This window comes from Chiloscyllium punctatum, chromosome 46 (assembly GCF_047496795.1).
Source record: "Chiloscyllium punctatum isolate Juve2018m chromosome 46, sChiPun1.3, whole genome shotgun sequence".
NCBI lineage: Eukaryota > Metazoa > Chordata > Chondrichthyes > Orectolobiformes > Hemiscylliidae > Chiloscyllium > Chiloscyllium punctatum.
In genome coordinates, this window is record NC_092784.1 from 35051553 (window position 1) to 35077899 (window position 26347).

Genomic DNA, 26347 nt, shown 5'->3' on the forward strand with positions numbered 1-26347 from the left:
GTTTGTAAATGTGGTGCCAATCAGTTGGCCTGTTTAGTCCTAGATGGTGTTGAGCTTCTTGAGTGTTGTTGGAGCTGCACCATCCAGGCCGTTGGAGAGTATTCCATCACACTCCTGACTCGTACCTTGTGGAGAGGAACTTGCTGCAGTATCCCTCACTTCTGACCTGCTCTTGTAACCACTATATTGATACAATGAGTTGAATTCAGTTTGTGGTCAATAGTACACCTCAGGATTTCACAGTTGGGAGGTCAGTGATGGGATGTCACAGATGATGACGAGATGCTCTCTTGTTAGAGATGGTCATTGTTTGAGGTTTGTCTGGTTCAATGTTACATGCAACTTGTCAGCCCAAGTCTGTGTATTGTTGAGGTCTGACTGCATTTTGACATGGTCAGGTTTAGGATTTGAGGTCAGAAGTCACATGACAGCAGGTTATAACCCAATAGGTTGATATGAATTTACAAGCTTTCGGAGTGCTGTTCCTTCGTTAGGTGATGGGCAGCACTCCAAAAGCTTTTTTTAATAGAATCCCTGCAGTGTGGGAACAGGGTCATCGACCCAACAGGTTCATACCGACCCTCTGATGAGTAACCCACCCAGACCCAATCCCCAAACCTTATTACTCTACGTTTACTAATGCCCCTCACCTGCACATCCCTGAACACTATGGGCAACTTATCATGGCCAATTCACCCATCTTCGGACTGTGGGAGGAAACCAGAGCACCCAGAAGAAACCCACACAGGCACAGGGAGAATGTGCAAACTCCACACAGTCAGCTGAGGTTGGAATCGAACCTGGGTCCCTGGCACTGAGTCAGCAGTGCGAACTACCATGCCGCTGTTGTGATTTTATATAGACCTGTTGGACTCTAACCTGCTGTTTTGTGATTTCTGACCTTGTCCATCCCAATCCTACACCAGCACTTCCACATCCTTAGTATCTGAGGAGTCGGGAATGGAGCCGAATATTGTGCAATGATCAGTGAACATCCCCACTTCGGACCATATGATGGGAGGAAGGTCATTGATGAAGCAGCTGAAGATGGTTGGGCCTTGGACACTACTCTAAGGGACTCCTGCAGAGATGTCCTGGAACTGAGATGACTGACCTCCAACAATCACCTTCCTTTATGTCAGGTATGACTCTAACCAGTGGAGAGTTTGCCCCCTGATGTGCACTGATTCCAGTTTTACTATGGCTCCTTGATACCACACTTGGTTGAATGCAAACTTAAAGTCAAAGGCAGTCACTCTCCCCTCACCTCAATTGACATCGCTTCAACCTAGCACAGGACAAGCAGTAGTTTAATCTTTTGCTGTACTTGGCCATGCCAGTTCCTGAGGTGCAGTGCTGAGGGAATATGATTCTATTGACAGTGAAGGGTGCCCACGCACATTCAGTGTTACCAACTGTGTGGTGTCGGTCCTTGCAGCTGGTCATCCTGTGTGACCTGTCTCTGCAGCAGCTTGGTTACACTGAGGGAACAGTGAGAGTGTGGCATCACTCACGTTTCTGGAGCACAAGCGATAATCTATTCTTGACTTGCATGTAACTGGGTTCTTCTGCCTTGGCAATTGGCATTGAGCTGCATGGGCGGCCTCACTTCGGGTCCCCTGGGTGTGAGGGAGGGTTTTGTAATCTGCAGGCTGCTGGCCTCCCATGCCTCAGAATAGACCAACCAAGTGGCATTCTGGGACTTGAGGAACAATGATTAAAGACTTGTTGAATAAACTCTCTGCCCACTCTCTGCATTCAGACCACAATGTCAAATGCGAACAGGAACCTTGGAGCTGAAGGCCAAAGCTGTGTCAGTTGGGTGGATTGGCCATGGGAAATAGGTGGGAAGCTGGGTCTGGGGGGTCAGTGTGGACTCAATGGGCCTAATGGCCTCTCTCCGCACTGTCTGTGATCCTACAGTTCCAAGAGTCTAATGGGCACAACTGTTACCTTGTGCCATTGGAAACAAAGGGAGCTTTTTCATTTGAGAACTTCCCTGGGTCAGAACAGTTGTTATCCCAGAATGGAACATCAGAACTGTCTCCAACAATTAAGAGCTGCACTATGTTTGAAGGGCTTGGAAGGTTTTCTAGAAATGTGCTAGAAAGGTACATAACCCTGGAAGTATCTTGGAAAAGAGCAGAGACTCCACCGACAGACTACAGATGTTCAAGAGGAAATGAAACTTCCCTAGAGAGTTTAGTAGCAGCGTGAAACCCAGTTCTGCAGAGAGAATTCTGAGAGACACCACTCAGCACTCTGAACTTTATCAGCCTGTTTATAGCAAGTATCTCTGGGAACTTCAGGTAGTTAGAACATATTCAGTAATTTAACATTGATTATCTTGTTTTTGCTTCATTACTGGTTTAATACAATCCTCACTGTTTTATCAGTGCCCTTCTTGTGTATGTTCACTGCCTTTGATACTGAAAAGTACCTGGGAAAATCTGTTTTAAATAACATAACAGTCATGGTGTGTGCACACGTGTATTTGACTATGGGCACCAGATTCCTGCTGCCATTCTTTTGCAGATCGCCTGGAACAGAATCTTTAGTGAAGCAAGGAAACTCCAAGTAAAATGAGAATTATAAATTGTGAGGAAGACAGTGTGGAGCTCTGAAAGGACATTGACAAGTTGGTAGGCAGACGGGTTTTAATGCAGAGAAGTGTGAGGTGATGCAGTTAGTTCCAAAGAACGTTGTGGTTTGACACGGGGGTGAACCCTCTGTTCATTAAGCCAAACACCCAGAAAAGGAAACCTTGCCTCGTAATCTGTTAAAGTACGAGTGACAGAGAACACCTGAACTCCACTATTTAAAGAAAATAATATCAATTTATTCTTTAACTCTAAAAGTGAACATTAAGTAGCTATTCACTAAGCCCCCCTTTCTCTTAACTACTGATTATATCTGCCTCTTATTCTATAACAATTTACTGTTTCAATAAAACACATTAAAATTACATCAGCTTTTCAGACAGCGGCTGGCATCTTTGGTGTCTGTTCTCTTTTAGCTGAAGATCTCCCTGGTTAATCGTCTTTCTTTTTACTGCGAATATGTTTCATATAAAAAGGTCCCTTTGGTACAGAGTGTTTCAATGTCTTGGGTCTTTCTTGATGGCAGTTACTCCGTCTGACTTTCAAAATGCCTGCTTTTTTTATACCCCCAATATTGGATTGTCTCATTGGTTCAACATTGACAAAACAATAGATTCAAACTCGATTGGTTTTAGTATCCTGAGGCATAATTGAAACTGATTGGTTACACTTGAATTGCTGTCAAAACAGCAACCAACTCAGGTATCTATTTCACAGGCAAATGTTACAGATTTTCAATTTTCCAGAACATTCTGAGACTGCTAGCTAGTCATCTCAGACAGGTACTTGGAAGCTTTCAGTGCAGAACAGCATTCTCTCTCTCTCTCTCCCTCTCTCTTAAAGGTAGAGTATAGGCCTTCAACTTCACAACAATTGACAGATAATCTAAAATGGAGATCAAATGCTACACGGGATGCAGGAGCAGAGGGACCTGGTATGCACAGATAAGTGAAGGTGGCATGACACGGGGCAAGAGTAATTAATAGGAGACAGTACATCACAGGAACAGGACCCTCGGCCTACCGTGTCTATGCTGACTGTGATGCTATTTGAAACGAATCCCTCTGCTTAAACATGGTCCAAATCTCTCTATTTTCTGTCTGTTCTTGTGTCTGTCTAACTGCCTCTTAAACTTTGATATTATACCTGCTTCTACCACTTCCCCCAACAGCGGGTTCCAAGTATCTACTACTCTCTGTGAAAAAACACTTTCCTCACACACTTCCCTTAAACTTTCCCCTCTCACTTAAATTGATGCCCCTTAGTATTTGACATTTCCACTTTGGGAGGGAGGCTCTGACTGTCCACTCTATTCAAGCCTCTTATCATTTTATAAACTTTGACCTGATCACCCTTCACCCTTTGACGCTTTAGCTAAAACGAATCCAAATTTGTCCAAACTCTCCTTATAGCTAATACATTCCACTCCAGGCAACATGATGATAAACCACTTCTGCCCCCTCTCTAAAGCCTCCACATCCTTCCTCTAGTGTGGTGACCAGAACTGCACATAATACTCCAAATGTGGCCTGACCTTTACACTCAGTGCCCGGACCAATGAAGGTGACCAAGGCATATACCTTCTTTACCACCTTACCTGCTTGTGTTGCCACTTTCATAGAAATGTCGAGTATATCAATGCTCCGAAAGGTTTGACCATTGACTGTATACCTTCCTCTTGTACTTGACATCCCATCTGCTGTTTCTCTGCCCAACTTTCCAAACAATCTATATCCAGCTGCGTTCTAAGATATTCTTCCTCACTATCCATAATGTCACCAATTTTTGTGTCATTTTTAAAGAAAGTAGCTTAGGTATTTCCAGAAAATGTGGAAAATCCATTTTTAAAAAATCCTTTGGAACTTAAGTCTTCCGAGTAATATTAAGAGTAGAATGTCTTTATAAAACTAAACAATGATAGGAAACTACTGGGGAGGCCTGTTAATGCACTGAACATTTGGTTGAGCATACTGCCCGGTATGTGCCTTCAGACAGTCCCACTGAGGACCCTTCGGAGTTGTCTGTAGCACAGCCTGTCTGTGTCTTACTCCACTGTCAGCTGGAACATGAACTATTGACTTCCCTGCCTGGCTCCAGTCCACTAACACTTGACGACTCACCACGGGCAGCTCCTGACACACTATTCTTTCATTAGTTGTGTATCGCCATGATTGAAGCTGCAAGTGTCAGAATGTCTAACAGTGCCCTTCATCAGTGGTGTGATGTCACTCACTTTCTAGCTCTGGGACTTCTGTTATGGGACAGCTGACATTTCCCGAGTGACTGAAAGTGAAACATTAGAAAGGAAGTGTTCGGTGGGAGAGGAGTGTGAGTGATGGTAGGGATGGATAGGTTGGAACAGAAATCAAGAGGTTCGTGGTCACACCATCCGAAAGGTGCAGGTCACGCCTGGTAGCAGAATGTGGGCGAGGTGGGAAGGTTTGAACAGGTCTCAGCCCAGCATCTTGAATACAGAACATAGAACATAGAACATAGAAGAATACAGCGCAGTACAGGCCCTTTGGCCCTCGATGTTGCGCCCACCTAACCTACACTAGCCCACTATCTTCCATATGCCTATCCAATGCCCGTTTAAATGCCCATAAAGAGGGAGAGTCCACCACTGCTACTGGCAGGGCATTCCATGAACTCACGACTTGCTGAGTAAAGAATCTACCCCTAACATCTGTCCTATACCTACCACCCCTTAATTTAAAGCTATGCCCCCTCGTAATAGCTGACTCCGTACGTGGAAAAAAGGTTCTCATGGTCAACCCTATCCAAACATCTAATCATCTTGAACACCTCTATCAAGTCACCCCTAAACCTTCTTTTCTCCAATGAAAACAGCCCCAAATGGGTTCCCTTCCCCCAAGAAGGGAAGGGAAAGGGGGGAAGGGAAAGTGAAAGCGACAGGGAGTATGGCGTTAAGTGGAACGATAAGCAGCAGGATAGCATGTGTCCAGGCGGATTTAAAATTGAGGCAGACTGGGAATGCAGAAAAAAGCAAGGATAACTTAGGACATCATATGACTTCCAATATCTCTAATGATAAGAAAGTTAGCATTAAGGCACTTCACCTGAATGCTCGTAGCATTCATAAAAAAGCAGATGAACTAATGGCACAGATCATAGTGAATGATTATGATGTGGTAGGCATTACAGAGACTTGGTTACAGGGGGGTCAGGACTGGCAGTTAAACCTCCAAGGATTTTCAATTTATCGAAAAGACAGGGAGGTCAGCAGAGGGGGTGGGGTTGCCTTGTTAGTTAAGAACAAAATTAAATCTATGACACTGAATGACATAGCGTCAAATGATGTGGAGTCTGTGTGGGTGGAATTGAGGAACCACAAAGGCAAAAAAACCATAATTGGAGTTGTGTACAGACCTCCTAACAGTGGTCAGGACCAGGGATGCAACATGTACCGGGAAATAGAGAAGGCATATGAGAAAGGCAAGGTCACGGTGATCATGGGAGACTTCAATATGCAGGGGGGCTGGGTAAATAATGTTGCCAGTGGAACCAAAGAAAGGGAATTCATGGAATGCTTACAGGATGGCTTTTTGGAACAGCTTGTCATTGGAGCCCACAAGGGAGCAGGCTATTCTGGACCTAGTGCTTTACAATGAACCAGACTTTATAAAAGATCTTAAAGTAAGGGAACCCTTAGGAAGCAGTGATCATAATATGGTAGAGTTCAGTCTGGAGTTTGGAAGAGAGAAGGCAAAATCGGATGTAATGGTGTTACAGTTAAATAAAGGTAATTATGAGGGCATGAGAGAGGAACTGACGAAAATCGACTGGAAGCAGAGGCTAGCGGGGAAAACAGTAGAGCAAAAATGGCAGGTGTTTGTGAGTATAATTGAGGACACTGTACAGAGGTTCATCCCCAAGAGAAGAAAGATTATCCGGGGAGGGATGAGACAGCCATGGCTGACAAAGGAAGTCAGGAAATGTATTAAAGATAAAGAGAGAAGCTATAAAGTGGCCAAGAGCAGTGGGAAATCAGAAGATTGGGAAGGCTACAAAAACAGAGGATAACAAAGAGAGTAATAAGAAAGGAGAGGATCAAATATGAAGGTAGGCTAGCCAGTAATATTAGAAATGATAGTAAAAGTTTCTTTCAATACATAAGGAACAAATGACAGGCAAAAGTAGACATTGGGCCACTTCAAACTGATGCTGGAAGCCTAGTGATGGGAGATAAGGAAATAGCAGGAGAACTTAACAAGTACTTTGCGTCAATTTTCACAGTGGAAGGCATGAGTAATATTCCAACAATTAAAGGGAGTCAGGGGGCTGAGTTGAGTATGGTTGCCATTACAAAAGAGATAGTGCTAGAAAAGCTAAAAAGTCTTAAAATTGATAAATCTCCTGGCCCTGATGGGATATATCCTAGAGTTCTGAGAGAGGTGGCTGAGGAAATAGCGGAGGCATTGGTTGAGATCTTTCAAGAGTCACTGGAGTCAGGGAAAGTCCCGGATGATTGGAAGATCGCTGTTATAACCCCATTGTTCAAGAAAGGATCAAGACAAAAAGTGGAAAATTATAGGCCAATTAGCCTAACCTCGGTTGTTGGTAAAATTCTAGAATCCATCATTAAGGATGAGGTTTCTCAATTCTTAGAAGAACAGAGTCTGATTAGAACAAGTCAACATGGATTTAGTAAAGGGAGGTCATGCCTGACAAACCTGTTGGAATTCTTTGAAGAGGTGACAAGTAGGTTAGACCAGGGAAATCTAGTGGATGTGGTCTATCTAGACTTCCAAAAGGCCTTTGATAAGGTGCCACACAGGAGGCTGCTGAGCAAGGTGAGGGCCCATGGTGTTCGAGGTGAGCTACTGGGATGGATTGAGGATTGGCTGTCTGACAGAAGGCAGAGAATTGGGATAAAAGGTTCTAATTTGGAATGGCAGCCGGTGACAAGCGGTGTCCCACAGGGTTCAGCGTTGGGGCCACAGCTGTTCGCATTATATATTAATGATCTGGATGAAGCGACTGGGGGCATTCTAGCGAAGTTTACAGATGATATGAAGTTAGGTGGACAGGCAGGTAGTACTGAGGAAGCGGGGAGGCTGCAGAAGGATCTAGACAGTTTAGGAGAGTGGTCCAAGAAATGGCTGATGGCATTCAACATGAACAAATGCAAGGTTTGCACTTTGGCAAAAAGAATAAAAGCATAGACTACTTTCTAAATGGTGAGAAAATTCGTAAAGCCAAAGTACAAAGCGATCTGGGAGTGCTAGTCGAGGATTCTCTAAAGGTCAACATGCAGGTTGAGTCCGTGATTAAGAAAGCGAATGCAATATTGTCACTTATCTCAAGAGGGTTGGAATATAAAATCACCGTTGTGCTACTGAGACTTTATAAAGCTCTGGTTAGGCCCCATTTGGAGTACTGTGTCCAGTTTTGGTCCCCACACCTCAGGAAGGACATACTGGCACTGGAACGTGTACAGCGGAGATTCACACGGATGATCCCTGGAGTTGTTGGTCTAACATATGAGGAACGGCTGAGGATCCTGGGATTGTATTCATTGGAGTTTAGAAGATTAAGGGGAGACTTAATAGAGACGTACAAGATAATCCATGGCTTGGAAAGGGTGGACACTAGGAAATTGTTTCCGTTAGGTGAGGAGACTAGGACCCGTGGACACAGCCTTAGAATTAGAGGGGGTCAATTCAGAACAGAAATGCGGAGACATTTCTTCAGCCAGAGAGTGGTGGGCCTGTGGAATTCATTGCCGCAGAGTGCAGTGGAGGCCGGGACGCGAAATGTCTTCAAGGCAGAGATTGATAGATTCTTGTTGTCTAGAGGAATTAAGGGCTACGGGGAGAATGCAGGGAAGTGGAGTTGAAATGCCCAGCAGCCATGATTGAATGGCGGAGTGGACTCGATGGGCCGAATGGCCTTACTTCAACTCCTATGTCTTATGGTCTTATGGTCTTAAGTGCCTCAGCCTTTCCTCATATGATCTTCCTACCATGCCAGGCAACATCCTGGTAAACCTCCTCTGCACCTGTTCCAGTGCCTCCACATCCTTCCTATAGTATGGCGACCAAAACTGCACACAATACTCCAGATGTGGCCGCACCAGAGTCTTATACAACTGCAACATGACCTCAGGACTCCGGAACTCAATTCCTCTATCAATAAAAGCCAGTACACCATATGCCTTCTTCACAGCACTATTTACCTGGGTGGCAACTTTCAAAGATCTGTGGACATGGACACCAAGATCCCTCTGCTCATCCACACTTCCAAGTATCCGACCATTAGCCCAGTACCCCATCTTTTTGTTACTCTTACCAAAGTGAATCACCTCACACTTACCCACATTGAACTCCATTTGCCACCTTTCTGCCCAGCTCTGCAGCTTATCTATATCCCGCTGCAACCTGACACATCCTTCCTCACTGTCAACAACTCCACCGACTTTCGTATCATCCAACCTTCTAGCCCCTCCTCCAGGTCATTTATAAAAATGACAAACAGCAATGGTCCCAAAAACAGATCCGGGCGGAACACCGCTAGTAACTGCACTCCAAGATGAACCTTTACCATCAACTACTACCCTCTGTCTTCTTCCAGCCAGCCAATTCCTAATCCAAACCTCCAACTCACCCTCAATGCCATAACTCCATATTTTTTGCAGTAGCCTACCATGGGGCACCTTATCAAATGCCTTACTAAAATCCATATATACCACATCTACCACTTTCCCCTCATCCACCTCCTTAGTCACCTTCTCAAAGAATTCAATAAGGTTTGTGAGGCACGACCTGTCCTTCACAAAACCATGCTGACTATCCTTTATCACATTATTCCTATCCAGATGTTCATAAATCCTATCCCTTACCATTCTCTCTAAGACTTTGCCCACAACAGAAGTGAGACTCACCGGCCTATAGTTACTAGGGTTATCCCTACTCCCCTTCTTGAACAAGGGAACTACATTTGCTATCCTCCAGTCTTCTGGCACTATTCCTGTAGACAACGAGGACATAAACATCAAGGCCAATGGCTCTGTAATCTCCTCCCTTGCTTCCCAGAGAATCGTAGGATAAATGCCATCAGGGCCAGGGGACTTATCTATTTTCACCCTTTCCAGTATTCCCCGGACCTCTTCCCGACATACCTCAAAGCCGTCCATTCTAATTAATTGTGACTCAGTATTCACATCGGCAACAATGTCCTGTTCCTGAGTGAATACTGACGAAAAGTATTCATTCAGTATCTCCCCAATCTCTTCAGCCTCCACACGCAACTTCCCACTACTATCCTTGATTGGACCTATTCCCTACCCTAGTCATTCTTTTATTCCTGACATACCTATAGAAAGCCTTTGGGTTTTCCCTAATCCTACCAACTGAGGACTTTTCATGTCCCCTCCTTGCTGCTCTTAGCTCTCTCTTCAGAACCTTCCTGGCCACCTTATAACACTCAATCGCCCCAATTGAACCTTCACGCCTCATCTTTACATAGGCCGCCCTCTTCCATTTAACAAGGGATTCCAATTCCTTATTAAACCACGGCTCCCTCACACGACCCTTTCCTCCCTGCCCGACAGGTACATACTTATCTAGGACACTCAATAGTTGCTCCTTGAACAAGCTCCACATATCAATTACGCCCTTGCCTTGAAGCCTACTTTTCCAAGCCACGCATCCTAAGTCATGCCTCACCGCATCATAATTTCCCTGCCCCCAGCTATAACTCCTGCCCTGCAGTGCACACTTATCCCTCTCCATCACTAGAGTAAAAGTCACTGAATTGTGGTCCCCAAAGTGCTCACCTACCTCTAATTCTAACACCTGGCCTGGTTTGTTACCCAGAACCAAATCCAGTATGGCCTCACCTCTTGTTGGCCTGTCTACATATTGTGTCAGGAAACCCTCCTGCACACATTGGACAAACACTGACCCATCTAACGAACTCGAGCTATAGCTTTCCCAATCAATATCAGGAAAGTTAAAGTCCCCCATAACAACCACCTTATTACTTTCACTCTGTAAAAAACTCCTAACAGGGTGACCTCACCTTTCCTAGTCCTAACCTCAGCCCAAACCACCTCAGATGGAGAGTCTTCATCCATCGTCCTTTCCACCGCCGTAATACTATCTTTGACAAGCAATGCCACACCTCCCCCTCTTTTACCCCCACCTCTGATCCTACTAAAACATTTAAACCCTGGAACCTGCAACAGCCAATCCTGTCCCTGTTCTACCCATGTCTCTGTAATAGCCACAACATCGACATCCCAGGTACCAACCCACGCAGCAAGTTCACCTACCTTATTTCGTATACTTCTTGCATTGAAGTATACACACTTCAAGCCACTTTCCTGTTTACAGGCACCCTCCTTTGAGATTGATGCCATGTTCCTAACCGCCCTACACTCCAGGTCCTGCACCCTAAAGCTACAATCTGGGTTCCCATGCCCCTGCAGAGTTAGTTTAAACCCCCCCAAAGAGCACTAGCAAACCTCCCGCCAAGGATACTGGTGCCCCTCAGGTTCAGGTGTAGACCATCCTGTTTATGGAGGTCCCACCTTCCCCAGAAAGAACCCCAGTTATCCAGATACTGGAATCCCTCCCTCCTGCACCATCCCTGTAGCCACGCATTTAACTGTTCTCTCTCCCTATTCCTCGACTCTCTATCACGTGGCATGGGTAACAAACCAGAGACAACAACTCTGTTTGTTCTAACTCTGACCTTCCAACCTAGCTCCCTGAAAGCCTGCCTCATATCCTCAGCCCTCCTCCTACCTATGTCATTGGTGCCAATATGGACCACGACTTCGGGCTGCTCCCCCTCCCCCTTAAGGACCCAGAAAACACGATCAGAGACATCACGTACCCTTGCACCTGGGAGGCAACATACCAAACGTGAGTCTCTCTCGTTCCCACAAAACCGCCTATCTGTGCCCCAAACTATCGAGTCCCCAATTATTATTGCTCTACCTTTCTCCACCCTTCTCTTCTGAGCAACGGGGACAGGCTCCGTGCCAGAGGCCCGAACCTCGTTGCTTACCCCTGGTAAGTCGTCCCCCCCACAAGTATCCAAAACGGTATACTTGTTCTTGAGGGGAACGGCCGCAGGGGGTCCCTGCACTGGCTGCTTCCTCCCAGTCCCCCTCACTGTCACCCATCTGTCTGCAATCTTTGGAGTTACTACTTCCCTAAAGCTCCGATCTATGACCTGTTTCTCTGTAGCCCATTTTGTACAGGGGTTGTGGGTAAATCACCACAAGTTCCCTTTAATTCGACTATTTATTATTAAATCTGACAGACAATCCAGGGCTGAAATGATTCATACTTTATTACATGGAACAATCAAAATACATCCTCTCAAGTAATTAAGTTAAGCTCAGAACTCAAATTGGCTCTGACCTGATGAGTGTTGGAATTCAGTTCTGTCTCTGGGAGTGTCCAGGCTCTGATTCTTGTCCAGTGTTATTCCTCAAAGTTCTGCTGCTGCAGATTCCCAGACTTGGATTCCTCTGCGGGTTTCTCTCACTCAGGCATGTTATCCCTTAGAGCCATGCTACCCGAGGGCACTGAGGGGGTTGATCATTCCCACTCTGGAAGTGGATTTCACAGTCAGTGTGGGTGGGAAGGGTATCGTGGAATACCATCTCCAGGGACAAACCTGTGAGATCCTTTATGTGTACCCGGTTGGTCTGTGCCACCGTCTCCTGCCCTCGAAGTAGCTGTGGTGGGGTTGACCCTGTCACACACCTCCTGCTGGGATGTAAAGGAAGCCTGGAGGAAGATGCAGTGTTGTGTGTCAAGGTTCGTCTTGAGCAGCTCCGTGGTGTGTGGGACTCCATGCCCTACAGTCTGTTCCCCGGGACGCACACTGCCACACACACCGGCTGTGTCTGGAGGACCATTAGCACAGTGAAAGGTGTTCTTTGGTCTGCCCAAATCTTATTGGTCTATCAGAACAAGGAGTTGGCCCTGACTAAGTGTTACAGACTGGCACACTCCAAGGTCCAGGACTACATGCCGAGGGACGCGCTAAAGCTTAGGGCAGACCACTTTCTGCTGAAGGTAAATGGGGGACTGTTCAGTAACCGGACTCTCCCAGTCCCCCAGTGTATGTAAATATTAGTGTTGTAGGTGGAAGAGAGGTCGTTGGCTTTTCAGACAGAGTCAGAGTCCAATGTTTTGTTTATTTACTTGATATGCAACTGTATAGAACCGAATTCTGGCAATGGCCTCAGACAGGATTTTGTAGTCTGTATTCAGCAAGAATATTGTGAGAATGTGATGGACAAAGACTTTTTATGAATAAGGTTTTTGAAATGAAGTCCACTCTTGGAGTGGACCTGGCAGGCAGTGTGGGTTTGTAGGGCATTATGGAACAGTCAACCCGAACATGACATTCCTGTGGCATTTCCGCCATTCCTTCCTCATCCAACCACAGAGAAAGGAGAAGCAAGGTTCAGAGGAGACAGAACATTGAGAGAGGACAGTTGGCAGCGAGAGTTCTGGTGGGTAAAGGAGCACGAGTGGAAATGACTTCTGGAAACTATTGTTGGTGAGTAGCAGCTGAGTTTTGAGAAATAGTTATTGGAGCAGAGCTCACCAGCAGCTTCAGTGTAGTATTAAAAGTATTTGACATTGTACGGGTTAAAGGGGTAAGACACAGTAGGAGAGCTCCAAATAGTAGTCTGCTCCCCTTGCTCGATGTGGGAAGGTGGGCACATTCCCAGTGCCCGGGACTTACATGGGGACAGGAAGTTTCCCCATCTACAGCTCCTGGAATCCTGAGTTTCAGAGTTGGAGCGGGGACACTGTGGAATTTCCACAGGACAGTGTTGTGTCACACCAGGGGCACACAGTCCACAGGCAGGAAGGGAATGGGTGACCACCAAGCAGGGCAGGACAGCGAAGCAGGCAGTGCAGGAATCTCCTGTAGCTATTCCCCTGCAAAACAGATTGACATTGGTCAGAGTATTGAGTACAAGAGTTGGAAGGTCATGTTGCAGCTGTACAGGACGGCCACTGTTGGAATATTATGTGCAATTCTGATCTCCTTCCTATTGGAAGGATGTTGTGGAACTTGAAAGGGCTCCGAAAGTATTTACAAGGATGTTGCCAGGGTTGCAAGATTTGAGCTATAGGGAGAGGCTGAATAGGTTGGGGCTGTTTTCCCTGGAACATTGGAGAATGAGGGGTGACCACATAGAGGTTTATAAAATCATGAGGGGCATGGATAGGATAAATAGACAAAGTCTTTTCCCTGGGGTGGGGGAATCCCGAACTAGAGGGGCATAGGTGAGAGAGGAAAGATATAAAAGAGACCTAAGGGGCAACGTTTTCACACAGAGGGTGGTACATGTATGGAATGTACTGCCAGAGGAAGTGGTGGAGGCTGGTACAATTGCAATATTTAAAAGGCATTTGGATGTATGTATGAATAGGAAGGGTTTGGAGGGATATGGGCCGGGTGCTGGCAGTTGGGACTAGATTGGGTTGGGATAGATGGTCATCATGGATGAGTTGGACCGAAGGGTTTGTTTCCATGCTGTACATCTCTATGACTCTATGACAATGACCGTTTTGGGGACTGTTGAGAGAAATGGCCTTTCTAGGGATAACAACAACAGCCAAATTCATGGCAGTGCGATTGGATCTGCTACAGAGCTTGGTATACAAATGTTGTTCAGGAACAGATAGGTGTTTCTGGGGCTGCAAAGGCGAGTCCAGGATGGTGTGCTGCCCCCTGGTGCTCGGGTCCTGAATGTCTTGGAGCAGGTCCACAACATTCTGGAGGGGGAGGGTGAACAGCCAGTGATCATGGCACATAATGATACTAACAACAGGGAACAAAAAAGGAAGAGGTCCTGAGAGCAGAACATAGAGAACTAGGAAGAAAGTTGAAATGTAGGACCTCAAAGGTTGTTACCTCAGGATTCCTCCCAGTGCCACACACCTGTCAGAGTAGAAACAGCAGGATATATCGAATGGACACATGCCTGCCTGTCTCACAGCTGCCTGTCCCACAGCTGCCTGTCCCAAAGCTGCCTGTCCCAGAGCTGCCTGTCCCACAGCTGCCTGTCTCACAGCTGCCTGTCCCAAAACTGCCTGACCCAAAGCTGCCTGTCTCACAGCTGCCTGTCCCAGAGCTGCCTGACCCAGAGCCGCCTGTCCCAAAGCTGCCTGACCCAAAGCTGCCTGTCTCACAGCTGCCTGACCCAGAGCCGCCTGTCCCAAAGCTGCCTGACCCAAAGCTGCCTGTCCCAGAGCTGCCTGTCCCAAAGCTGCCTGTCCCAAAGCTGCCTGTCCCTCAGATGCCTGTCCCAGAGCTGCCTGACCCAAAGCTGCCTGACCCAGAGCCGCCTGACCCAGAGCTGCCTGTCTCATAGCTGCCTGTCCCTGAGCCGCCTGTCCCAAAGCTGCCTGACCCAAAGCTGCCTGTCTCACAGCTGCCTGACCCAGAGCCGCCTGTCCCAAAGCTGCCTGACCCAAAGCTGCCTGTCCCAGAGCTGCCTGTCCCAAAGCTGCCTGTCCCAAAGCTGCCTGTCCCTCAGATGCCTGTCCCAGAGCTGCCTGACCCAAAGCTGCCTGACCCAGAGCCGCCTGACCCAGAGCTGCCTGTCTCACAGCTGCCTGACCCAGAGCCGCCTGTCCCAAAGCTGCCTGACCCAAAGCTGCCTGTCTCACAGCTGCCTGACCCAGAGCCGCCTGTCCCAAAGCTGCCTGACACAAAGCTGCCTGTCCCAGAGCTGCCTGTCCCAAAGCTGCCTGTCCCAAAGCTGCCTGTCCCTCAGATGCCTGTCCCAGAGCTGCCTGACCCAAAGCTGCCTGACCCAGAGCCGCCTGACCCAGAGCTGCCTGTCTCATAGCTGCCTGTCCCTGAGCTGCCTGTCCCACAGCTGCCTGTCCCTCAGGTGACTGTCCCAGATCTGCCTGTCCCACCTCATGATCTTCCCCTTGGTGAAGTTGGGGCGATGGGTGCCATGTTTTGCCTGAATGTCCTGGTGGATGAGGAGGGTCTAGGACCCTCGACCCTGCCAGTCTCACCTGAAGGTGCCACCCAGGTCAGTGCAGTCCCAGCTGTTTGCAAGAACACTCAACAGTGTAGGAAGTTGGTCAATGGCCTTTTTCCCTGGCCCTGGGTTAGCATCACCACCTTCTCTCTGCTGCTTCTCTCTCTGTGAAAACTGGAACTGAACATTAAGGCTCGTGCTCTCCCACTCTCGCTATTGTCTGCAGCACCTTCTCGGGACTTTTCTTCTCCATGCCAACCTCCTCCACTGTATGGCCAGGGCACTGCCTAATCACCCACTCACTGGAGACATCTCTCCACATGTCCCTGATCTTCACCAGCCCTAACCACTGAGTCGGTCACATTTTTCCACAGTCGACCTTTGGCTGGGTCCCATTCCAGGAGAAATCAGCCTGTTCCTGAGCAGTGAGGGTTGAGGCAGGGGACGGGTTGGTGATGAAAGGGGTTTCACATCGCCTGTGATAAGGAGTGCTGACCCTGACCACTCCAGGCAGCTCCCTGACCCTGACCACTCCAGGCAGCTCCCTGACCCTGACCACTCCAGGCAGCTCCCTGACCCTGACCACTCCAGGCAGCTCCCTGACCCTGACCACTCCAGGCAGCTCCCTGACCCTGACCACTCCAGGCAGCTCCCTGACCCTGACCACTCCAGGCAGCTCCCTGACCCTGACCACTCCAGGCAGCTCCCTGACCCTGACCACTCCAGGCAGCTCCCTGACCCTGACCACTCCAGGCAGCTCCCTGACTCTGCCCATGCCCCTGGGCTGATACCAGAGGCTGCCGCTGACTCTCTGAGCTGGTGACCTCGGTGGAAGACTGTAGTCCTTGTGGTGATTGGGCACTACCCTCCCCTGCCATTGGCACAGGGCCATTCGGTTGAAGCACATGCAGGCTCTCTGATACCTCAGCTGCTGGCACAGCAGTGACGTTAATGTGGTACAGTGCAGCAACAGGCTCAGCCCTTTGCCTACTCACTGCCAATAAACACGATAAGCTGCCTGGCGCTGTGGGTGTACTGAAAGACAAGGTGGGGCAATGCCAGGTAGGGCAAGCATGAGGAAACAGACACAGGAACGCAGACATTGGAACACAGACTGGAACAAGACTGTCACACAGACACGGTCAAATAGACATTGTCACACAGACACTGTCACACAGACACTGTCACATAGATACAGGCACACAGACACTGTCACACAGACATGGGCACACCGATACTGTCACACAGACACGGACATACAGAGACAGGCACTCAGGCACTGTCACACTGACACTGTCACACAGACATTGTCACACAGACACTGTCACGCAGACACGGGCACACAGATGTTGTCACTCAGACACTGTCACACAGAGACAGACACTCAGGCACTGTCACACAGACACTTTCACACAAACACTGTCACACAGACACTGTCACACAGACACAGACACACAGAGACAGGCACTCAGGCATTGTCACACAATAACTTTCACACAAACACTGTCACACAGACACAGGCACATAGACAATGTCACACAGACATTGGCACACAGACACTTGCACATAGACACAGGCACACAGACATGGACACACAGTCACAGGCACACACACATTGTCACACAGACACTCTCACACAGTCATAGGCACACAGACACAGGCATGCAGACACTGTCACATAGACACGGGCATATAGACACTGTCAGACAGGCATTGTCACACAGACACTATCACACAGACACTGTCACACAGATACTGTCACACAGACACGGGCACACAGACACAGGCACATAGACACTGTTACACAGATACCATCACACAGTCACAGGCACACAGACATTGTCACATAGACTCGAGCACAACAGACACTGTCACACAGACACAGGCACACAGACACTCTCACATAGATACAGGCACATAGACACTGTCACACAGACATAGGCACACAGACACGGGCACACAGACACTGTCACACAGAAACTGTCACAGTGACACGGGCACACAGACATTGTCACATAGACTCGAGCACAACAGACACTGTCACACAGACACAGGCACACAGACACTGTCACATAGATACAGGCACATAGACACTGTCACACAGACATAGGCACACAGACACGGGCACACAGACACTGTCACACAGAAACTGTCACAGTGACACGGGCACACCGACACTGTCACACAGACACGGACACACAGAGACAGGCACTCAGGCATTGTCACACAATAACTTTCACACAAACACTGTCACACAGACACGGGCACATAGACAATGTCACACAGACATTGGCACACAGACACAGGCACACAGACACTGTCACATAGATACAGGCACATAGACACTGTCACACAGACATAGGCACACAGACACGGGCACACAGACACTGGCACACAGAAACTGTCACACAGACACTGTCTCACCGACACTGTCACACAGACATGGGCACACGGACACTGTCATACAGTCACAGGTACACAGACACGGGCATGCAGACACTGTCACACAGACACGGGCACATAGACACTGTCAGACAGGCATTGTAACGCAGGCACTATCACACAGATACTGGCACACAACACTCACACAGTCACAGGCACACAGATACTGTCTCACAGACAGGGGCAACAGACACAGGCACATAGACACTGTTACACAGATAACGTCACACAGTCACAGGCACACAGACACTGTCACAGAGACACGAGCACAACAGACACTGTCACTCAGACATTGTCACACAGACACGTGCACATAGACACTGTTACATAGACACGAGCACAACAGACACTGTCACTCAGAGACTGTCACACAGACGCGGACCCACAGACACTGTCACGCAGACACTGTCACATAGATACAGGCACATAGACACTATCACACAGACATAGGCACACAGACATTGTCACACAGACACTCTCACATCGACACTGTCACACAGACACGGGCACACCGACACTGTCACACAGACACGGACACACAGAGACAAGCACTCAGGCACTGTCACACAGACACTGTCACACAGACATGAGCACACAGAAACTGTCACACAGTCACAGGCACACAGACACGGGCATGCAGACACTGTCACACAGACACGGGCACATAGACACGGGCACACAGATGCTCTCATACCGACACTGTCACACAGACACACTCACGCAGTCACATGCGCACAGTCACAGGCACACAGATACTGTCACACAGACACGGGCACATAGACACTGTCACACAGTCACAGGCACACAGACACGGGCATGCAGACACTGTCACACAGACACGGGCACATAGACACTGCCAGACAGGCATTGTCACACAGACACGGGCACACAGACACTCACACAGTCACGGGCACACAGACACACTCACGCAGTCACATGCGCACAGTCACAGGCACACAGATACTGTCACACAGACACGGGCACATAGACACTGTTACACAGATACCGTCACACAGTCACAGGCACACAGACACTGTCACATAGACACGAGCACAACAGATACTGTCACTCCGACACTGTCACACAGACACAGGCACACAAACACTGTCACACAGGCATGGGCACATAGACACTGTCAGACAGGCATTGTCACAGAGACACTATCACACAGACACTATCACACAAGACACTGGCACACAGACACGGGCACACAGACACGGGCACACAGTCACAGGCACACAGATACTGTCACACAGACACGGGGACATAGACACTGTTACACAGATACCGTCACACAGTCGCAGGCACACAGACACTGTCACATAGACACGAGCACAAAAGACACTGTCACATAGATACAGGCACATAGACACAGTCACACACACATAGGCACACAGACACGGGCACACAGACATGAACACACTATCACAGGCACACAGATACTGTCACACAGACACGGGCACATAGACACAGTTACACAGATACCGTCACACACTCACAGGCACACAGACACTCACACAGACACAGGCACACAGACACTCACATAGATACAGGCACATAGACACAGTCACACACACGTAGGCACATAGGCATGGACACACAGTCACAGGCATACAGATACTGTCACACAGACACGGGCACATAGACACTGTTACACAGATACCGTTACACAGTCACAGGCACACACACAATGTCACATAGACACGAGCACAAAAGATACTGTCACTCAGACACTGTCGCACAGACACAGGCACACAGACACTGTCACATATATACAGGCACATAGACACTGTCACACAGACATAGGCACACAGACACAGGCACACAGACACTTTCACACAGAAACTGTCACACAGACACGGCCAGACTGACACTGTCACACAGACACGGTCACACAGAGAAAGGCACTCAGGCACTGTCACACCGACACTGTCACACAGTCACAGGTACACAGACACGGGCACGCAGATACTGTCACACAGACACGGGCACATAGACACTGTCAGACAGGCATTGTCACACAGGCACTATCACACAGACACTGGCACACAACACTCACACAGACACAGGCACACAGACACGGACACACAGTCACAGGCAGACAGATAATGTCGCACAGATACGGGCACATAGACACTGTTCCACAGATACCGTCACACAGTCACAGGCAAACAGACACTGTCACATAGACATGAGCACAAAAGACACTGTCACCCAGACACTGTGACACAGACACAGGCACACAGAGACAGGCACTCAGGCACTGTCACACAGACACTGTCACACAGACATGGGCACACGGACACTGTCATACAGTCACAGGTACACAGACACGGGCACATAGACACTGTTACACAGATACTGTCACACAGTCACAGGCACACAGACACTGTCACACAGACATGGGCACACGGACACTGTCATACAGTCACAGGCACACAGACACGGGCACATAGACACTGTTACACAGATACCTTCACACAGTCACAGGCACACAGACACTGTCACATAGACACGAGCCGAACAGACACTGTCACTCCGACACTTTCACACAGACACGGGCACATAGACACTGTTACACAGATACTGTCACACAGTCACACAGACACTGTCACATAGACACGAGCACAACAGACACTGTCACTCAGACACTGTCACACAGACACAGGCATACAGACACTGTCACACAGATACTGTCACACAGACACGGGCACATAGACACGGTTACACAGATACCGTCACACAGTCACAGGCACACAAACACTGTCACATAGACACGAACCGAACAGACACTGTCACTCAGACACTGTCACACAGACACGGGAACACAGACACTGTCACACAGACACTGTCACATAGATACAGGCACATAGACACTGTCACACAGACATAGGCACACAGACACTGTCACACAGAAACTGTCACACAGACTCAGGCACACAGACATTGTCACACAGACACTCTCACATCGACACTGTCACACAGACACGGGCACACTGACACTGTCACACAGACACAGACACACAGAGACAGGCACTCAGGCACTGTCACACAGGCACTGTCACACAGACATGAGCACAAAGACACTGTCACACAGTCACAGACACACAGACACGGGCATGCAGACTTTGTCACACAGACACGGGCACATAGACACTGTCAGACAGGCATTGTCACACCAATGCTGTCACATAGACACAGGCACACAGATGCTCTCACACCAACACTGTCACACAGACACACTCACACAGTCACATGCACACAGTCACAGGCACACAGATACTGTCACACAGACAAGAGCACATAGACACTGTCAGACAGGCATTGTCACACAGGCACTATCACACAGACACAGGCACACAACACTCACACAGTCACAGGCACACAGACACGGGCACACTGACACTCACACAGACACAGCACACAGACACGGGCACACAGTCACAGGCACACAGATACTGTCGCACAGATACGGGCACATAGACACTGTTACACAGATACCGTCACACAGTCACAGGCAAACAGACACTGTCGCATAGACACGAGCACAAAAGACACTGTCACCCAGACACTGTGACACAGACACAGGCACACAGACACTGTCACATAGAGACAGTTACATAGACATTGTCACACAGACATAGGCACACAGACACGGGCACACAGACACTGTCACACAGACACGGGCACACAGAGACAGGCACTCAGGCACTGTCACACAGACACTGTCACACAGACATGGGCACACGGACACTGTCATACAGTCACGGGCACACAGACACGGGCACATAGACACTGTTACACAGATACCTTCACACAGTCACAAGCACACAGACACTATCACATAGACACGAGCCGAACAGACACTGTCACACAGACACGGGCACATAGACACTGTTACACAGATACCGTCACACAGTCACAGGCACACAGACACTGTCACATAGACACAAGCCGAACAGTCACTGTCACTCAGACACTGTCACACAGACACGGGAACACAGACACGGGCACACAGACACTGTCACTCAGACACTCTCACATCGACACTGTCACACAGACACGGGCACACCGACCCTGTCACACAGTCACAGACACACAGACACGGGCATGCAGACTTTGTCACACAGACACGGGCACATAGACACTGTCAGACAGGCATTGTCACACCGATGCTGTCACATAGACACTGTCACATAGACACTGTCATGCAGGCACACTCACACAGTCACAGGCACACAAATACTGTCACACAGACTCAGTCACATAGATACAAGCACATAGACACTGTCACACAGACACAGGCACAATGACACTGTCACACAAACACTGTCACACAGGCGCTGTCACACAGACGCTGTCACACAGACACAGACACACAGACACGGGCACACAGACACAGGCACACAGATACTGTCACACAGACACGGGCATACAGACACTGTCACACAGTCACAGGCACACAGATACTGTCACACAGACTCAGTCACATAGATACAGGCACATAGATGCTGTCACACAGACACGGGCACATTGACACTGTCACACAAACACTGTCACACAGGCGCTGTCACACAGACGCTGTCACATAGACACGGGCACACAGACACGGGCACACAGACACTGTCACACAGGCATGGGCACACAGACACGGACACACAGGCACTGTCACAAAGAAACTGGCACACAGACACGGGCACACAGACATTGTCACACAGACACTCTCACATCAACACTGTCACACAGACACGGGCACACAGACACTGTTACACAGACACTGTCACACAGTCACAGGCACACAGATACTGTCACACAGACTCTGTCACATAGATACAGGCACATAGACACTGTAACACAGATACTGTCACACAGACACGGGCACACAGACACGGGCACATAGACACTCACACAGTCACAGGCACACAGATACTGTCACACAGACAGGGGCACATAGACATTGTCAGACAGGCATTGTCACACGGACACTATCACACAGTCACAGGCACACATACACTGTCACATAGACATGAACACAAGAGACACTGTCACTCAGACACTGTCACACAGACACGGGCACACACACTATGTCTCACAGACACGGGCACATAGCACTGTGTGTCTGTCACTGACACCTGGGGACATTCGACTGACCTGACTGTGTGTCTGTTACCGACTCCTGAAGACACTACAATGACACCACTGTGTCTCTGACATTGACCCCTCGAGACATATCACTCACTCCACTGTGTGTCTGACACTGAACACTGGGGTCATTACACTGACCCCCATGTGTGTCTGTCACTGACCCTTGGGACATTAGGCTGACCATACTGTGTGTCTGTCACTGTCACCTGGTAACATTAGACTGACCCCACTCTGTTTCGGTCACTGATCCCTGGGGACATTAGACTGACCCCATGTTATCTCTGTCACTGACCCCTGAGGACATTACACCAATCCCATTGTGTGCCTGTCACTTGTCCCTGCGGACATCAGACTGACCCCACTGTGTGTCTGTCACTGACCCCTGGAGACATTAGACTGACCCCACTGTGTCTCTGTCACTGACCTCTGGGGACAATACATTGACCCCACTGCGTGTCTGTCACTGACTCCTGTGGACATTAGACTGACCCCACTATGTGTCTGTCACTGACACCTGAGGGGATTAGACTGACATCACTGTGTGTCTGTCACTGACCCCTGGAGATATTAGACTGACCAACTCTGTTTCTGTCAGTGACCACTGGGGCCTTACTCTGACCCCACTCTCTGACTGTTTTGACCCCTGGGGACCTGACACTGACCCCACTTTGTCTTTGTAACTGACCCCTATGGACATTACTCTGACTCCACTGTGTCTCCATGACTGACCCCTGGCGACATTAGACTGACCCCATCGTGTTTTTGTCATTGAACCCTGGGGACATTACTCTGACTCTACTGTGTGTCTGTTACTTTACTCTGCGGCCATTACACTGACCCCAGTGTGTCTCTGTCGCTGACCCCTGGGGACAATACATTAACCTCACTGTGTGTCTGTCATTGATACATGGGGACATTAGACGGACCGCACTGTGTGTCTGTCACTAACTCCTGGGGGCATTAGACTGACCCCATTGTGACTCAGTCTCTGACCCCTGGGGACATTACACTGACCCCACTGTGTGTCTGTCACTGAGCCCTCCGTACAATAGGCTGAAACACTTGTGTGCCTGACGCTGACCCCTGGGTAAATTAGACTCATCACCCTATGTCTCTGTCAATGACCCCTATGGACGTTAGACTGACCTCACTGTGTGTCCATCACTGATCCTTGGGGACAATACACTGACACCAATCTATGTCTGTCACTCTCCCCTGGGGAAATTACACTGACGCTACTGTGTGTCAGTCACTGACCACTGGGGTCATTAGACTGACCTTACTGTGTGTCAGTCACTGACCACTGGGGACACTAGACTGACCCCATTGTGACTCAGTCACTGACCCCTGGGAAAATAACACTGACCCTACTGTGTGTCTGTCACTGACCCCTGTGGACATTAGACTGTCTGCACTGTGACTCTGTCACAGACGACAGTTGACATTACACTGACCACACTGTGTGTCTGTCGCTGACCCCTGGGGACATTAAGCTGATGTCACTATATGTCTGTCACTGACCCCTGGAGATATTAGAGTGACCCCACTGTGTCTCAGTCATTGACCCTTCCGAACATTAGACTGACCCCACTGTGTCTCTGTCTCTGACATCTTGAGCCATTAAATTGACCCCACTGCGTGTCTGTCACTGACCCCTGTGGACATTAGACTGTCCCCACTGTGACTCTGTCACAGACGACAGTTGACATTACACTCACCCCACTGTGTCTCTGACATTGACCCCTGGGGTCATAATAGTCACTCCACTCTGTGTCTGACACTGAACCCTGGCGAAATTACACTGACCCCCATGTGTGTCTGTCACTGACCCTTGGGACATTAGACTGTCCACACTGTGTGTCTGTTGCTGTCACCTGGTAACATTAGACTGACCCCACTGTGTGGCTGTCACTGACCCCTGGAGACATTAGACTGACCCCACCCTGTTTCTGTCAGAGACTACTGGGACCTTCACTGACCCCACTGTGTGGCTGTCACTGACCCCTGGAGACATTAGACTGACCCCACCCTGTTTCTGTCAGAGACCACTGGGACCTTCACTGACCTCACTGTGTCTCCGTCACTGACCCCTGGAGACATTAGACTGACCCCACCCTGTTTCTGTCAGAGACCACTGGGACCTTCACTGACCCCACTGTGTCTCCGTCACTGACCCCTGGAGACATTAGACTGACCCCACCCTGTTTCTGTCAGAGACCACTGGGACCTTCACTGACCCCACTGTGTCTCCGTCACTGACCCCTGGAGACATTAGACTGACCCCACCCTGTTTCTGTCAGAGACCACTGGGACCTTCACTGACCCCACTGTGTCTCCGTCACTGACCCCTGGAGACATTAGACTGACCCCACCCTGTTTCTGTCAGAGACCACTGGGACCTTCACTGACCCCACTGTGTCTCCGTCACTGACCCCTGGAGACATTAGACTGACCCTACCCTGTTTCTGTCAGAGACCACTGGGACCTTCACTGACCCCACTGTGTGGCTGTCACTGACCCCTGGAGACATTAGACTGACCCCACCCTGTTTCTGTCAGAGACCACTGGGACCTTCACTGACCCCACTGTGTCTCCGTCACTGACCCCTGGAGATATTAGACTGAACCAGCATGTTTTTGCCATTGAACCCTCGGGATATTATTCAGACTCCACTATTTGTCTGTCACTGACCACTGGCGATATTAGGCTGACCCCACTGTGTCTCTGTCACTGACCCCTGGGGACGTTACACTGACCTCACTGTGTGTCTGTCATTGACCCATGGGGACATTAGACTGAACCCACTGTGTGTCTGTCACTGACCCCTGGCAACATGAGACTGATCCAACTATTTGTCGATCTCTGACCCCTGGGGACATTACACTGACCCAGATCTGTGTATATCACTGACCCCTGGGGACATTAGACTGACCCCACTGTGTCTCTGTCACAGACCCCTACGGACATTACACTGACCCCCACTGTGTCTCCAAGACTGACCACTGGCGACATTAGACTCACCCCACTGTGTCTCTGTCACTGACCCCTGGGGACATTACATTGACCTGACTGTGTGTCTGTCATCGATCCATGGGGACATTAGACTGACCCCACTGTGCGTCTGTGTCTGACCCCTGGGGACATTACACTGACCACA

At 49.1% G+C, this 26347-nt stretch overlaps 1 protein-coding gene across 1 annotated transcript in view; it reads right to left on the minus strand.

Annotated features, from left to right (window-relative positions):
* LOC140467902 (uncharacterized) overlaps positions 1 to 12630 on the minus strand; it is a 111148-nt gene extending 98518 nt beyond the window's left edge. Inside the window, exon 1 of the mRNA XM_072563977.1 lies at positions 11996 to 12630. The gene's annotated coding sequence lies outside the window, so the exon portion shown is untranslated. The remainder of the gene's footprint in view (positions 1 to 11995) is intronic.
* Between the last annotated feature and the right edge of the window lie 13717 nt (positions 12631 to 26347).